Below are 16,924 nucleotides of genomic sequence, written 5' to 3' on the forward strand. Positions count from 1 at the left end.
TTCAATTTCCTTAAAATTCAAAAACCAACTAAACAAAGTAATTAATTATAAGGGATATATACTTAATAAAAACTGCAGAGAAAATCAAGAGTGCTTCTGAACTGCTGAAGGAACTACAACTAATTTTATTGAATGACAGCCTGAAGTCACTCACTATTCAGGTATCAGAATAGTTACCACTGGCTGGTTCACTGAGCAAAAACTATGATTTCGGACTTTAACTCTTTGGACTTAACTAAGAAATTTTGGATTTTTTGTTTGGATTTTTACATAGCAAGGTGATTTAATTGTGGGGATTTTAATCAACATCTGGTCATTCAATAATGGAAAAATTATACTGTCCATATTGATGCTTCTTATGTCAGAGACATTACATTATTATCTGTATACTGGTATTCATTTTGCACATATCTTAATCTGTAATTGACAAGATGGACAATAATAATTTGTAATGGGAGAAGTGAGTATTATGGGAAAGCCCAATAGGTTAAGAGAACCACTAAATGAGGATGTTAAGTAGACTCTTCGCTCCTTCTTTTGCCTCTTGTTTTCAGGAGGGCCTCCATTAAAGCAACCTTCTTCCAGCTCCTCTGTTCCCAAAGTTTGACAGAAGGCACTGAGCACATCTAGCTCGGCACCCTCTGGGCTCTTGCCTCTTTCAATGCCTCTTGGTCTTCATATCTCAGTCATTCTCTCTGATGCCATATGATAAATTTAGAGGAGCCAACCTGGCCCTGTTGAGGAGGCATTTGGTTGTTCAGATGTGCCAATGACCACAGAATTTCCAAGTCTGTTTACTCAGTGGTGGATTATTAAGACAATTTTCCTACACATTTAAAACCACATTTTCTAATCATGCTTTTAAGAAAACTGGCTACTTCACCTCCATTTGTCTGTCTCCTGGGCTTTAATTCTGAATTGATTTTAAGCTCAGGAGTGGAATAACATGGTATTATTTATTGAACCCCTAAACCCTAACAGCAGTGGATATAATAAAACACCAGATGATATTACCAAATATTTATTACTATTAGATCAATCATTGTTTAACACCCTTAATTCCTTTCAAGACTCCATAACAGAACAATAACAATGTTCTATATAGAATCTACAGAGTGTATACACCTCAGGGTCAATGGAGGAGGTATGATTTTTTTAATAATAAATCATTTGTGTGTTCTAATTTTTTTGAGGAAGAAAAGCCTCAGGAAGGGATTTATATTAAGAGTCTGACAGTTCATTTGGAAAATTCATAAGATAAAAGTTAGGACTATAGTTATTAGAATAGCTCTCAGTTTAGCAATTCTCTTGCTTCTATTTCTTCATCCGTTAAGAAGGAGGAGCAGGAGTAGAAGGACTCAGCTAAAGCTGGATTCAGCTAAAGTCACTTCAGATAATCCGAAACCATTATGATTACCTATATAAATTTTTAAACGGTGCTTATATGTTGATTACTGTGTGAAACTATGTGCATAGCACTTTATAAGAAACAGCTATGGGATTTTGGAAATGAGTATTTTAATTGATAACAACTGTGAAAAAATCACCCTTTGTATGATTAATGTAAATCTGTTTTACTTAACATTACCCCTGGTTTACCAACCATTACTAAAACAAATTGCAAAGATTTTGCCATTATGTCAATTCCTTCATGCATCTTCCCAATGCATATTCTAAGTGCAATCAAAGGTGATAATTATTTAGACATTTAAATTTATTCTAACAGTTATGTATTCCATCTATTATTGAAATGCTCATAAATAAAATAATGTTAATGGCACTCATGAAAAAATATTTTTTCAATTATAAATCAAACCAAAAATATGGCTTCAAGTAAACAGATTATAAATCTGTTCTATAGCACCAGTGCAAAGAGGGATAGCCATACACAAACCAACATGCCTATACCATAAACTCCCTTCACTGAGTAAACACATTCCCAAATTATTTATCCCTTCCTTTTACCCATTCACCAATCAAGACTTCAACTTATTTCACTGTAACTAATCTTAGTGAATGTTCTTTAAAGCAAAGGTTGCGCATTATAAATTCATATTAAATTGTGAATACCTAATGACCCTTAACCTCCCACAGTTTATTAACATAAGCAATTCCCCATTTAGCAAAATATCAGTTACCTTGTCTATCCCCTGTGAAGATATCTTAAGGTGAGGGGTTATTTTGGTAAACTATTAGAAAAGTAGGGGTTGTTTGTTGGATGAAACTGAGGACTCCAGAGACTCAAGGGTCCAATGGAAACTTTTCTATTCACCCTAATCGCTACATTTCTGTGTTCCCTCCCCTGATTCCTGAAACCTTTCTGCTCCTTCCAAATTCCCAAGGTTCTACCTCATCCATTTTGTGTAGGGTATTAAAGGCACTCAGGGCAGAGCCAAGTTAAAGGGAAGCCAGCCAGTTTCATAAGCACCAATCCTATAAAGGCCATAAAGCAAAACAGAGGTGAAAAAATCTAAAACGTGATGACAGTTAACTTTGACTTACCAATACAACTCCTTATATAATTGTAGAATGTCAGTTGTCCCCCTTCCTGCCACAGGAGAGTGGCTCTTTAATGAAACACACACACACACACACACACACACACACACACACACACACACTTTAGTGTAGTGCTGCTTTAGTGTACTGCTAGGTGCTGTTTACCAATTCCCCATTAAGTAAATATTGATCATTTAAAAATCTTTTTCTCTCACCACTTTAGTCAACATAGTATTGGAAGTCCTAGCCAGAGCAATTAGGTAAGAAAAAGAAGTAAAAGACATCTAAACTGGAAAGGAAGATGTAAAACTATCACTCTCTGCAGATGACATAATTTTATATGTATAAAACCCTAAAGACTACACTAAAAAACTGTTAAAATAAGTACATTCAGTAAATTTGTAGTGTACAAAATCAATATAGAAGAATCTATAGCGTTTTTACACACTAACAACAAATTATCCAAAAGACCAATTAAGAAAACAATCCCACTAATAGTTGTTCAAAAAAGAATAAAATACTTAGAAATAAATTTAACCACGGAAATAAAAACTTATAAGTAAAAACCATAAGATATTGATGAAAGAAATTGAAGACAACATAAATAAATGGAAAAATATTTCATGTTCATAAGTTGGAAGAATTTTTTAAATGCCCATATTACCCAAAGCAATCTACCGATTCAATGCAATCCCTATCAAAATTCCAATGTCATTTTAACAGAATTGGAATAAACCTAAAATTTGTATGGAACTCCAAAACATCCCAACCAGCCAAAATAATCTTAAGAAAGAACAAAACTGGAGGCATTATGGTCTCCAATTCCAATAATGAAAACAGTATGATACTGGCATAAAAACAGACACATAGAACAATGGAACAAAACAGAAAGCCCAGAAAAAAGCCCAAGCACATATGATCAATTAATTTATTACAGAGGAGGCAAGACTGTACAATGGGGAAAAGACAGTCTCTTCAATAAATGGTGTCATATAAACTGGACAGCCACATGTATAAGATTGAAACTGGACCATTATCTTACACCACACACAAAAATTCACTCAAAATGGATTAGAGATTTGAATGTATGATAAGAAACCATAAAACCAGGGGCACCTGGGTGGCTCAGTCAGTTAAGCATCCAACTTTGGCTCAGGCTCTGTGCTGACAGCTTAGAGCCTGGAAACTGTTTCAGATTCTGTGTTCCTTTCTCTCTCTCTGTCCCTCCCCTGCTTCCTCTCCCTCTCTCTCTCTCTCTCTCTCTCTCTCTCTCTCTCTCTCTCTCTCTCTTAGTCTCTCCCTCCCTCTCTCTCTCAAAAATAAATAAAATTTAAAAAAATAAATCACAAATCTAGAAGAAAACATAGGCAGTAAGCTCATAGACATCACTCTTGACAAAATCTTTTTTTAATCAGATTCCAAAAGCAATGGCAATAAAAAGGAGAAATAAATAAATGAAATTACATCAAACAAAAAGGCTTCTGTGCACCAAAGGAAGCTACCAGCAAAATAAATAGGCAGGTTATTAAAGGGGAGAATATATTTGCAAAGTATATATCTGATAAGGGGTTAATATCCAAAAGGCATAAAGAACTCCTACAGTTCAATAACAAGAAAAGCAATCAAATTAAAAAGCAGCACAGGATTTAAATAGATATTTTTCCAAAGAATACATACAGATGGCTAAAGACACATGAAAAGATTCTCAACATCGCTAATAATCAGGAATTGGAAATCAAAACAATGAGATACCACCTCGCACCTGTCAGAATAGCTGTTATGAAAAGGACAAGAAATAACAAGTGTTGGTGAGGATGTTGAGTATAGGGAACCTTGTGCACTATTTTTGAATATATAAATTAGTGTAGCCACTAAGGAAAACAGTGTGAGGTTCTTCAAAAAATTAAAAGTAGAACTACTATATGAGCCAGCAATTCCACTTCTGGGTTTTTATTCAAAGAAAACAAAAACACTAAATCAATATATATGCATTGCTATGTTCATTGCAGTATTATTTATAAGAGTCAAGATATGGAAACCATCTAAGTGTCCACTAATGCATGAATGGATAAAGTCGATGTGAGACAGATATCATATATGTGCACATGCACACACACACACACACACAAACACACACACACACATGAATATTATTCAGTCAAGTAAATAATGAAGTTTTGCTATTTGTAACAACATGGATGACCTTTAAGGTATTATGATAAATGGAGTGAATCAGACAGAAAAGAGAAATGTTGTATGATTTTACTTACATGTGGATTCTGAAAAACAACAAAAAAAAACCCAAAAAACAAAAAATAAACTAACATAGATACAGAGAACATATCGGTAGTTGCCAAGGGTAGGGCTGTAAGGGCGTGGGGAAAAACAGGCTAAGGTGAACAAGAGATACAAATTTGGAGTTATAAAATAACTTCAAAATAATAAAATAAAATAAAATAAAATAAAATAAAATAAGATAAAATAATAACTCCAAAATAGGCCCTGAGAATGTAAGGCACAGTATGGTGAATATGGTCAGTAACATTGTATTGCAAATTTGTAAGTTGCTCAGAAAATAAATCTTAAAGTTCTCACCACACACACACAAAATCACAACTTTGTATGGAGGCAGATGGTAACTAGACTTTTTGCAGTGATCATTTTGCAGTGTATACAAATGTCAATTATGTCCTGCACCTGAAACTAATGTTGTGTATCAATTATACTTCATTAAAAAATATTTTTATAAGGACACTCTATTATTAGCTTTCTTAGGGTTATTATACATATGGGTCCCCTTCAAGATAACTTGGAGTCCATGCTTCTTTATATATTTTTTTTTTCTTTTTGCCGGGTTTGGAGACCTTCCTTAAGAATCAATTCTGACGGGGTGCCTGTGTGACCCAGTTGGTTAAGCATCCAACTTTAGCTAAGGTCATCATCTCGCTGTTAGTGAGTTTGAGCCCCATGTGAGGCTCTGTGCTGACAGCTCAGAGCCTGGAGCCTGCTTCAGGCTGTGTCTCTCTCTCTGCTCCTCCTTCATTCATGCTCTGTCTCTCCAAAATAAATAAACATTAAAAAAATTCTGACAAGTACAGATTTAGCCTTGATGCCATCAATGAATCTTGGTTGCTGGATAGAGTTGTTGAATCCTCTGTACTATTGAAATTTTCCAAAAGATTATGTTCAATATTATTAATCCTGGGAGTCTGACAAAACTTTTCTTTTTGAGTACCCAAGATTATTTGGAAAACAATAAGTGAAATCATCAAAAGTGGATGTGAATCCCAGTTCCACCACTGACTAATATTGTGACCTTGGAAAAACTAATTCAGCATTGTAACCTTAGCTAACTTATCTACAAACTAAGAATACATATATATTATGGATTGAATTGTGTCCCACCATAAAAGGACGTATTTGAAGTTCTAACCCCAGTACATCCAAATGCAACCTTTTTTGGAAATAGACTTTCTTTACAGAGGTAATCAAGTTAAAACAAAGTCACATAAGAGTAGGATGGACCCTTAGTCTAATAGGAATAGTGTCCTTATGAAAAGACCACCATGTAGAGGATGGAGACACAGAGACCTCCACGTGAAGATGAAGGCAGAGACTGGAATGACCATCTATAAGTAACAGAGTGCCCCATATTGCAGAAGGAGAGAAAGAGAGAAAGAAAGAAATCTACCAGAAGCTAGCAAAGAGGCCTGAAATTAATTCATCAGAGCCCTTAGAAGAAACTCACCCTGCTGACACCTTGATCTCAGACTTCTAGCCTCCAGAACTGTGAGACAATAAATTCCTTGTGGTTTAAGACACTCAGCTTGTGACACTCAGTAATGGCAGCCTTAGGAAACTAACAGACTATCTAACAAGGTGATCATGGGGTTTAAATAAAATGATTGTAATATAGCTGACATAGGATAAGCCCTCTATAAATTACCATTAATAGTAACGGTATTGGGATTTTTTTGAAACAACCGATAGGTAGCCATGCAACAGCTATACTTGATTTACTCCTCATTTCTATTTTTGGAAATTTAGATGTAGAAATTTCCTAGTGCTAAGGCAATAGGGAAGGCAGGAATTATAAAGGAGATAAATCTCATGCCAGTGTGTGCTAATTGTTTGAATCCCCTGTAAATGGTTTGGCAGGAGAGGAGGTTGGAACACTTAGCTAAATTGAAGTTTGGGGATTATCTGTGAATTTAAAGTATCCATGCCATTTTGGCCCCTATTAGCACAAGTAATTGAGAGGAAAATCTTGCCAGTTATGCTTTTCCATAAGGCTTAATGTGGACTTCAATATTTAAGTAATTCATTAGCAGCTTTAAATCGTGCTATGGAACAACATTAAAAAGCACAAAGAGGTAGTCTGTGACCTTCAGTTTAGAGATGAGCAAATTGAGGCCCACAGAGGTTACAATGAACTCAAGGTTACCATTTACATTGGAAAAGCTGACACTAGAATCCTTGTCTCCTAATTTTCTGTTGAAAACTGAGTGTGTCTTTCAGGATTCTGTGTTATTTTGTGAATTCTGTGGAGCTTTTCCAATTGTAAGATCCCCAACTCTGCACATGGAATCCTAAGACTAAGGTTGGGAGGAATCAGATGGAGAGAGGAGAAAGTGACAGTATAACATTTTCAATAAGAAGCCTCAAAAATTGCATTTGGGGAAGAGAGCAGTGATGGGGACAGTGGGAAATTATTTTTACACTAAAATTATAAGCTGTAGAACACATTTAGAGAAATCTTTTTACATTGTTTAGAAGATCCATTAAATATGGCCTGGCAGGACCTTTCTAGGACAAATCATTAAAGCCCTAAATGGTGGCTACCTCAGATTGAAGTCATTTGCATTATATTATAAAACACATAGGACACTTTGGCCATCAAGATCACTGGGATGGCTGAACTCTGGCCCGCCACATGATTTCACAAATATAGAGTGTACTCCTAACCTGCTTAACAACTGACCCCACTTAAAGCAAGCTGCCATTTTTCACCTCTGGTGTGCTCAGCTTTTAAATAGACCTTGTGGGAAGAAATATTAGACTTTTAATGCAACAAACTTTGTTTCATTGTTTGTTTTCACTCTGGTTTGTTATTTCCTGTTTCCAGTCTTTGTAGGACATTTCCATGTTGCCTGCCCTAAGGATAGCACTACTGTAATTGAGGGGCCCAGTTCAGAAACTATTTCAGAGAGAATCATTCAGTTTCATTTTACGGCTTCATAGCCCAGAACCAGAACTTTTCAAAAGACACTCAATAACACCAATGCAGGGACCCCTCTGGACAACATATCAATTTATATTATGAAGTGAATTATGGCTGTACCCACCAGAGCTGGTATAGTTAAGTGTCTGTCAGTGTTTCCATTATATTTTGAGGGCTTCTTACTTGGTTGCAAAAATACCCTTCAGGCTGAAGCATACAAGTCCAGCCTACGAAGTGAGTGTTTGCTTTGTTTAGTTTTACTATTTAAAAACACTAGCGTTCTTTTGTGTTTGCTCGTATATACTGTATAATCAAGACAAGTCTAGTTTTCTAAATCAATATGGCTGCTAGAGAGATAATGGTTTTAATGGGGAAAGCACATGGTGCTAAAGGTCATTTATCTTTGTATGATCCACATTGTTCTCCTTGGAAGATGCCAGATTCCAAAAATGAGGGTCCCAATGCGGTGCAAATGCCCTCAAAAAATTACAAATGTATTAATTTGGCTTCTAAATATTGAATCCAGATATCTACACTTATATTTTAGATGGGATATGACTACATTATGTTTAAAATTTCCTCTGTTTTTCACTAGCCATGCCCCTATCCTTATACTGAATCCATGTAAATTCTTGCCTTTCATTCAAATCCTAGCTCAAACTAACTTCTGAGAAGAAAATAGACTCGGTGATTCTTTGCTTAAGCTACTTTGCACATAATACCTAGCTCCAAGAGAGTAATTGCTATATCATATTATTTGTATGTGTGCCTGTTTCTTTATCTGATTACACAAAATGAGGACAAGGATAATATCCCGTTTATTAGCAGTGTGCTCAACATACTGTATATGCTCAGGAAATATCAGTTGCTTGACTAAATTAGTGAATGAATGAATGAATGAATGAACAAAGTATTCTGTGAAATAGGGATACAGACAAGGACACATAAGGGATTTTAAAAGTTATTTTTGAAAAGTAAGGACTTGTCTTTAATATGATTTCCCACTTCCAGGTTTCAACCTTCCACAGGGTACAAATTCTCATATGTCCATAATGAAGAATCTCTCAGAAAATTGAATGAGCTGTAAACTCTTACAGGAAAAGATATATGCAAAAGGATTTGTTGAGAAAATTACTGATCAAGAATTTAGGCGATGAAGTGTTTGTTTTGACTTAGTCACTGACTGTGTGACCCTCTTTGGGGTACTTAATAGCTCAGTGATTCAATTTCTCTGCAACTGGTCATAAATAATAGCAGTTCTTATCTGCTTCTCAGAGATGTTTAGGGGCAAATGTGTTAGCACAGCTGAGACAGTTTAAAGAAAAATCCTAAACTGTAACTATTGTATAAATTAAATATTATATTGCTATTGTGTGCTATGGGCTAAATAATTTACTGCAAACGGGACTGTTTTGGTGAAATCACATCAATCTAACAACAAAATATAATTGAAGATTTGATTCTTTCACTTGTCATAAGCAATTGGATTATATCTATTCTATAAAGAAATGAAATGAAAAGTAGATTGTTCGATCATTTCTGCATTTGCCATTTGGGGATTGTCCATGTGATTATTATGATGGATAAGCTGTCATATTCTACCTGAACCAAACACATTTTCAAGGAGAGGAGCTAAAAAAGAATTACAAATGCTTTTATAAGAAAAAATGACTGCAAGAGATTTTTTTTTTAAATCATAGGTTTGCAAACATGCTAATTATTGAGACTTATAAAGCTTCAAATGTTTCTTAAAGTGTAATTCATGAATCATGCCTAAGTATCATCTTGACCATTGTCACCTACTGTAGATCCCCAGATCTCATTCTCAAGAATAAGAAACACTGGGGTGGGGTCCAAGAATCTGCATGTTAAACAAGGTCTCCAAATGATGCCTATGAAGACACTTCAGGTTGGGAACCATTATAAGAGCCACTACAAGAATCATCTTTTGGTTCAAGAGGCAAATGAAGAAAGTACAGAATAAAAAAGATCAGAATAGAAAATTAAACTTCCCTGTGTGGTGAAGAGTGATAAACTCTTCTCTTCCTTTAAAATCACTGAGTGTGAAGGAACACCTGGGTGGCTAAGCATCTGATATGATCTCATGGTTCCTGGGTTGAAGCCCCACATAGGGCTCTGTGCTGACAGCTCAGAGCCTAGAGCCTGCTTCAGATTCTCTGTCTCCCTCTCTTTCTGCCCCTCCCCCCTCCTCTACTCCCACTTGCTGTCTCTTTCAAAATCAAACAAACATTTAAAAAATTAAAATCGCTGAGTATGTTATCTTTTATAGAATTTGTAAAGGAATTATAAATCAACGGTATAATAATGTTTTAGGGGGCAAAGATTTTTGTTGTTGTTGTTTTTTAATTTGAACATAGTGAACTAGAAAAAGTAAGAAGAAATTGACAGCTCCAATTTGCTGATTATTACCAGGTTCAACAGTAATTTGTATTTATGGAGGAAAGGAGGGCTCCACAAACTCTTTTGGTCTTTCTTCTGTGACCACTTGGAACCAAGCGAACCTGCTTCAGGTTCACAATCATCTTCATATTTAAGGATTTGTCCTTCCAGCAATTATCAAGACAAGTTGTATAAAAATATCAAACAAGGTATGGTTATAATATGTCTCTATTATTAAATGGATATAGCATTATTGCTTTGTTTCTGTGAATAAGATAGCATACAGTCACATAGAAAATTTCAACAATTGTAGAAAGAATTACAGAGGCAAAAACACCTGAATTTCTGATAAAGCATGGCAATTACTGCTCTCATTTCAGTGAAAATCCTTCTAGAGCTATACACCTATTGTAGAATATGATTCCATTTATATAAAATTATACCTATAATTAAATTTGCATATATTTCCATGTATAAATATATACTCATACATAATTTTATATTTTTACATGTTGCTTTGCCATGCCAATGACACTTTAAAAAACCTCATAATCATGAATACCTATGGAATCAAATGGAAAATAATTAGACCTAGGTTATTGTTGGTGTCAGCTGTTTCATCTCCTTCATTCATGTCTTAATTCCTTGTGACTTTCTTCTTAACACCTCTCTGCTCTAACTTCTACCTCTAAACCACTTTAGCAATAAACATTATATGGAAAAGACAAAGATAAACATTGGTGCTAATTGTCAGTCTTCTGGGCCACAAGAGTATCATGTGAGATTCATTAGCACCCAAGGAATCCTTGATCTAACACTTATTAGAGGTCTTTTCCTGATCTATAGACTTCTGTCAGCATTTCTTAAAAAGTGCTGTCTCAAACAATTGTTCCCTGGATGCTGAAGAGGACCACATAAGTTTAACATTTTATCAAACATGTATTTAATACTTACAATGTTCTAAGTGCACTGTATGCATTGTTTTATTGAATCCTTACATTTACTATATAAGGTGAATCCTGTCTTTATAGAATACTGAGAAAAACTGAGTCTCAAGGACAGTAAGCAGATGTTCACACAATTTGGCAGAGTGGAGCAGGTGGGGGATGGAAGAATGGGGAGCAACTAATTGGAACATGATTCCTTCTGAAGTGATAAAAATGTTTTGGAACTAAATAGAGGTGGTGAATGTATTGCTAATGTACTAAATACCACTGAATGATTCACATTACGTGGTTAGTTCTATGCTATGTAAATGTTACCTCAATTAAAAAAAATTAGAGCATGGAATCAAACCTAGTCTGACTCAAGACCACACTCTAAACCATGGCAAAATACTGCCTCCCCCGTAGGGGAGGCTATATTGGATCCAAGTTTTTCCAGATCAAACAAAATTAATAAATTTTGCTGCAGAAATTTTCAAGGTCTTGTGATGATAAGCATGCTAAATCTCCCATAGGATGACTTGGTATACAGGAGGTTGGTAAGTGGTGTTTCTCAAATTACTTTTTTCATGGAACCCATTTTAACTGGAGTGATTTCTATAAGATGTGTTTCATAAAATACTCATGGAATACCTGTTTTTATTCAAAGCTCTGAGAATAACATTTATCACAGAATTATTTTCACTTGGATGATCTACTTAGTATATCAGCAAAACTTCACATGAATTCAGGCAATATAATAAAGACAGAGTACTTTCCTGGAATTCCCTTTGTGATCATTTCCTTAGCAGTTGTTCATAATAGAAAGAGTAAAAGTGCAAAGAAAACTAAGCAATTACACCTTTTATATTCTATTTGAAACATTTAGTATTTACTTTTTAGTTAAATTTCATGCAAATGATAGCTCTCTATACATAACAATTTAAATTTTATGATAAAACAAAATGTATAGGGGAGCATAGATTTGACATTCTGCAATTTTTAGCACAGCTGCTTCTGGACTTAAATAAGTCTTTCAAAAACAACTGAAAACACTAATTTTCTGTTTTTTTTTTTAAATATATGTTTTCTATAAATTTTGTGGAGTTTTATTTGTCTGGCTATGTTTCTCCTAGAGAAAACAATTTCATCAAAAGTTAAAGCAGTTAGAAACTGAGAATAAGGATTTATTATAAAATAATTATTTCCTCTTTAATCGACCCCAATTGTATTCCAATTTTCTATATTAGCTATTGTAATTTCATATAAAGAAGGTGGGATTTAGAATCAGTTCAAATGAAGTTTGCCTGTCACATATTATGCACTTTGTGACTCAGCTTCCCCAAATTAACTAATAGGATATTTCTACCTGTAAAATTGCCATTAAGGAGTAAATAAGATATAGACGTTAACCTATCCTTTCAAACATATGTATGCTCCTGACTATCCCACTCATGTAGTCAAGAATTTGGACTCCTGTTTTCTGCAAGCCTGTCATCATTATTTTGGCTCTACCTCCCTCCTTACAGTCTGGAGCACAGGTGAAACCATTTGCTGGATAGCACTGATCCTTGAGTTACAATTATTATCAACATCGTAAGGTTTACATTGGACAATCCCCATTGTCATTTCTGCTGGTGAAACTCTGGCACTGTTGGGGAAAAGTCCCCATATAATCCTGATTGGGTGCATTGCAAACACAGGCTACTGCCCTTAGGCTGTATTTATGTTTCAAGAGTAAAGTGGCTAAATTAAAATATAATTTTACACACACACACACACACGCATACACACACACATACATTTATGTCTATTTCACAGTCTCCCAGCAGACCTAATTTTTCCTAATTAAAGAAAATACCACCATTCCTTTCCTTATTAAAAAAAAAAAGACATCATTCACTGTAGGCTCTCTTCTATTCAGTTGACTTCTGTGTATTTTTCTTAATGTTTACTTTTAGTTTAAGACAATTCTTATGTCATTGAGAGCAATAGGGAACCACATTTCTTTTCATATGTCAAGTCTGTGATGTGGCCACATATGGACACTGATGGGAGGTGAGGAGAGGTAGAAAGAGGCTGAATCTGGGCCAGGTCTGAAGTACCAGGAAGCTACCCAGTAATAGCCCTAACAAGATGCTCTGAAGTACCACCAAAAGCATACTCATGGCACAAGTTGTTTCCAGGTTCATAGAAAGCACTCATGCCAAAGGTAGAGCAGCAGTGACAATCAGTGGAGAGTGGATAGCCACTTGCCGAAGGCAGTTACATGTGAGAACTTTGTGTCCCTCCTCCTTTCTCTACCCCAATCCAAACAATTAACAGGGAAGGAGGAAGAGGCATGAGGAAGCAGGGCATTTTGGCACCCTCCTCCCATTCCTTCACTCCCACTCATCCCCATCGCCTACTACCCCAAACACATTCAGAACAACTAGAACATCAAGTCTAGGCTGTGCCCAGGCAAGATGAGAATCTCTGAATTAAATATGAGGCTGAAACTTGACAATAATCAGAATTCTTAATAAGGAAAAAAAAGACATTTTCACAGCAAAAAGTGACTGAAAATATTTGGGATCCCCAAATATGATGAAGGTAGTAAGCACACTACCCAGTAAGAAGTGGGTTTGCCAGAGCATGGTAGATAGTGTTTAATGGACACAAAAATCATGTTTTATACTTTCAGTATTTCAGACTCTTATCAAGCCAATTTTGATGATCTCTGTAATAAAATAACTTTCAAAAGCAATCCTTCTACAAGTTTCTGTCTTTGAAGAAGGAGGTTCCTTGCTCCCTTTCTTTAGTCATTATTCTATCTATCTCTATCTCTATCTCTATCTCTATCTCTATCTCTATCTCTATCTATCTCTATCTCTATCTCTATCTCTATATATTTCTATATCTATATAGTTCTATTTCTATATCTATCTATATATTTGTGTGAAGGAGAGAAAGCATAAGCAGGGGAAGGACAGAGGAAGAAAAAGAGAATCTTAAGTAGGCACCATGCCCAGCACAGAGCCCCACTAGGGGCTCAATCTCAGGACTGTGAGATCCTGACCTGAACTGTAATCAAAGTCAGATGCTTAACCAACCGAACCACCCAGGCACCCCTAGTCATTCTATTTCTAGTCCACTCCACTGAGACTCTCTACTAATAGGTATATAGTCCAGGCTGTATTTGGCCCATCTGTTCTGGTAGTGGCTGACCTGGTTATTAAAATATTAAAAAACTTAGATACAACTGGTAAACAGGCACTGACTCAAATCCCCCTTCTTCCCACTGCCCTTACAGTCTTGGCCTATCCTTCAGAAGCCCCCACAACCTAGCAACTAAAGGGTTAATGCTAGTACAGTGGGGGAGCCTCTTGTCCCTTGTTCCACTGAGTGGACTTATGTTTGGTTTATACCAGCACCATATTAATTTTCATTCTCAAGTATAAACTGAATCTATTGCAAAGATTAGCACATGAGGCAGAAATCTTAAAATAGTTAATGTCTCTCTTGAATGATGGATTGTTACTTTGCCCCCCGATGTCCTCAATTAGCCAACATGCTCTAGTCTTTCTAGACTTTCAGAGACTCCTTCCTTTCCTTCTCTCACCTGGTGTTGTACATTTGTTCATGATAAACTCCCAATCTAGCCTGCTTTACTGGATTTCCATGGATGTATCACCATACATCTCAGATAATGGATTTGCCTTCTGAACTGAACTTTGTTATAGTATCTAGAGAAAGAAGTCTTTACAAAATATCTACTCTATTTCTGTAGATAATCTGAGCTCCAGATCTTAGCCTGACCAGATCAAGCCTTTCGTCTCTCCCTGTGTCTATGCCACACACCAAAACTTCAATTTAGTTTTTCCACTGAAAATTTCATATCTTATTGACACTACTCACATACTGGTAGTATTAAAGGTCTATGGTAAATGAGAAAACCTTAATGTTTTATATAAAATTTCAAGTCCAGGGAATTAAAGAACATTTACTTAATAACATACAATAAAATTTTGAGAGTAAGAGACCATTCTGTGCTTCAGGAAAATATAAGGGCTTGAAGTTATTGTCCTTCAAGACATGCTTCAATTTCATCTTGACTATGACATTATTTTAATCTTTATTTCTTTTCAAAAATTTTTTAATCTTTATTTCTGGGAGACAGAGATAGAGTGCAAGTGGGGAGGGGCAGAGAGAAAGGAAGGCACAGAATCTGAAGCAGGCTCCAGGCTCTGCGCTGTCAGCACAGAGCCTGACGCTGGGTTCGAATTCACAAACTGAGATCATGACCTGAGCCGAAGTTGGACGCTTAACTGACTGAGCCAGGCGCTCCTTTAATCTTTATTTCTATCTTTGATCTCCCCCCAGGGCTTCAGACGTATATGCCACCTGCTTCTTGACTGCTTACCTGTCTGGATTTCCAGCTAATATCTCTTCACCTTCTCTATCAGCCAATGTATGTATTCAATAAGATTCATAAGATTTCAAAACTCAACACTTTAAAAACAATCCGGTTAGGAGCCCCTGGCTGGGTCTGTTGGTTAAGCATCTAACTCTTGATTTCAGCTCGGGTCATGATCTCACATGGGGCTCTTTGCTGGGCAAAGAACTGCTTTGGAGTCTCTCTCTGTCCCTCCCCCACTCATGTTCATGCTCTCTCTCTCTCCCTCCCTCTCTCAAAATAAATAAATAAACATTAAAATGAATGAATAAATAAATAGGGGCATCTGGGTGACTCAGTTGATTGAGCGCCCAAATTCAGCTTAGGTCATGATCTCACGGTTCATGAGTTCGAACCCTGCATCAGGCTCTGTGCTGACAGCTCAGAGCCTGGAGCCTGCTTCAGATTCTGTGTTTCCCTCTCTCTCTGCCCCTCCCCCACTTGTGCATGTGCACTCTCTCTCTCTCTCTCTCTCAAAAATAAACATTAAACAATTTTTAAAAGATGAAAGAATAAATAAAACAATCCAGTTATAAAATGGGCAAGCAACATGAGCAGACATTTCATCAAAGATACAGATGCCACATGAGCATATGAAAATATGTTCAATCATTAGCCATTAGCAAAATTAAAATTAAAACTATAATGTGATATCATTAACACCTATCAGAATTATAAACACCTATCAGCATAACATAATCATAGGACTAATACATATGCTGTTCATTAGATGCAAGCAAGAGGATCTGTCCACACTCAAGGTATGAACATCAAGAGGCAGGATCATGGGAGCCACATTAGAATGTGTTCACAATGTTTGTTATATAAAATGTAGAACACATATCAGAGTTTCAATAAAAAACAAAAGTCACACATATATCTAGGTATACTACATAGAGATAACCACTGTTAATGATGTTGAATTTTCTTTACAGTCTTGTATGTACTCTTCTTGAAGCCTATCCCCTAACAAAAATATATATAGATCTTAAATATATACCTTCAAGAACAAATTGGGTGGATTTTACTTTCTAATTTCAAATCTGAACCTTTACTACTACTTTCAGTGTTTTAGTCCTATTCTTGACCTCTTTCCACCATCCTGTGTTTATATTTGACTTTATATATTGATCAGTTCATCCTCACCGTTCAAGATACTTGAAGTGTCAACCCCTCCAGGAAGCCAACTTAATTGAAATGCTTTTCTGTATGGCCCTTTATTGGAACCTCTCCATTGTACTGTTACCACATTGTTTTAAAATGATGTTCACATGTATGCTCCATTCTAGATTATAATTCCCTTATACAGCAGAATACACATCTCTTTCTTCTTTGCACCTTTAGCATCTAGTCCAGTATATATAATACATAATAATTTCTCAGTAAGGAAGTTGAACTGAGATACTGAACTAAAAACCAAGTGTGGGTATGCTATGAAGGTATAGT

Source organism: Felis catus, chromosome D4 (assembly GCF_018350175.1).
Source record: "Felis catus isolate Fca126 chromosome D4, F.catus_Fca126_mat1.0, whole genome shotgun sequence".
Classification (NCBI taxonomy): Eukaryota; Metazoa; Chordata; class Mammalia; order Carnivora; family Felidae; genus Felis; species Felis catus.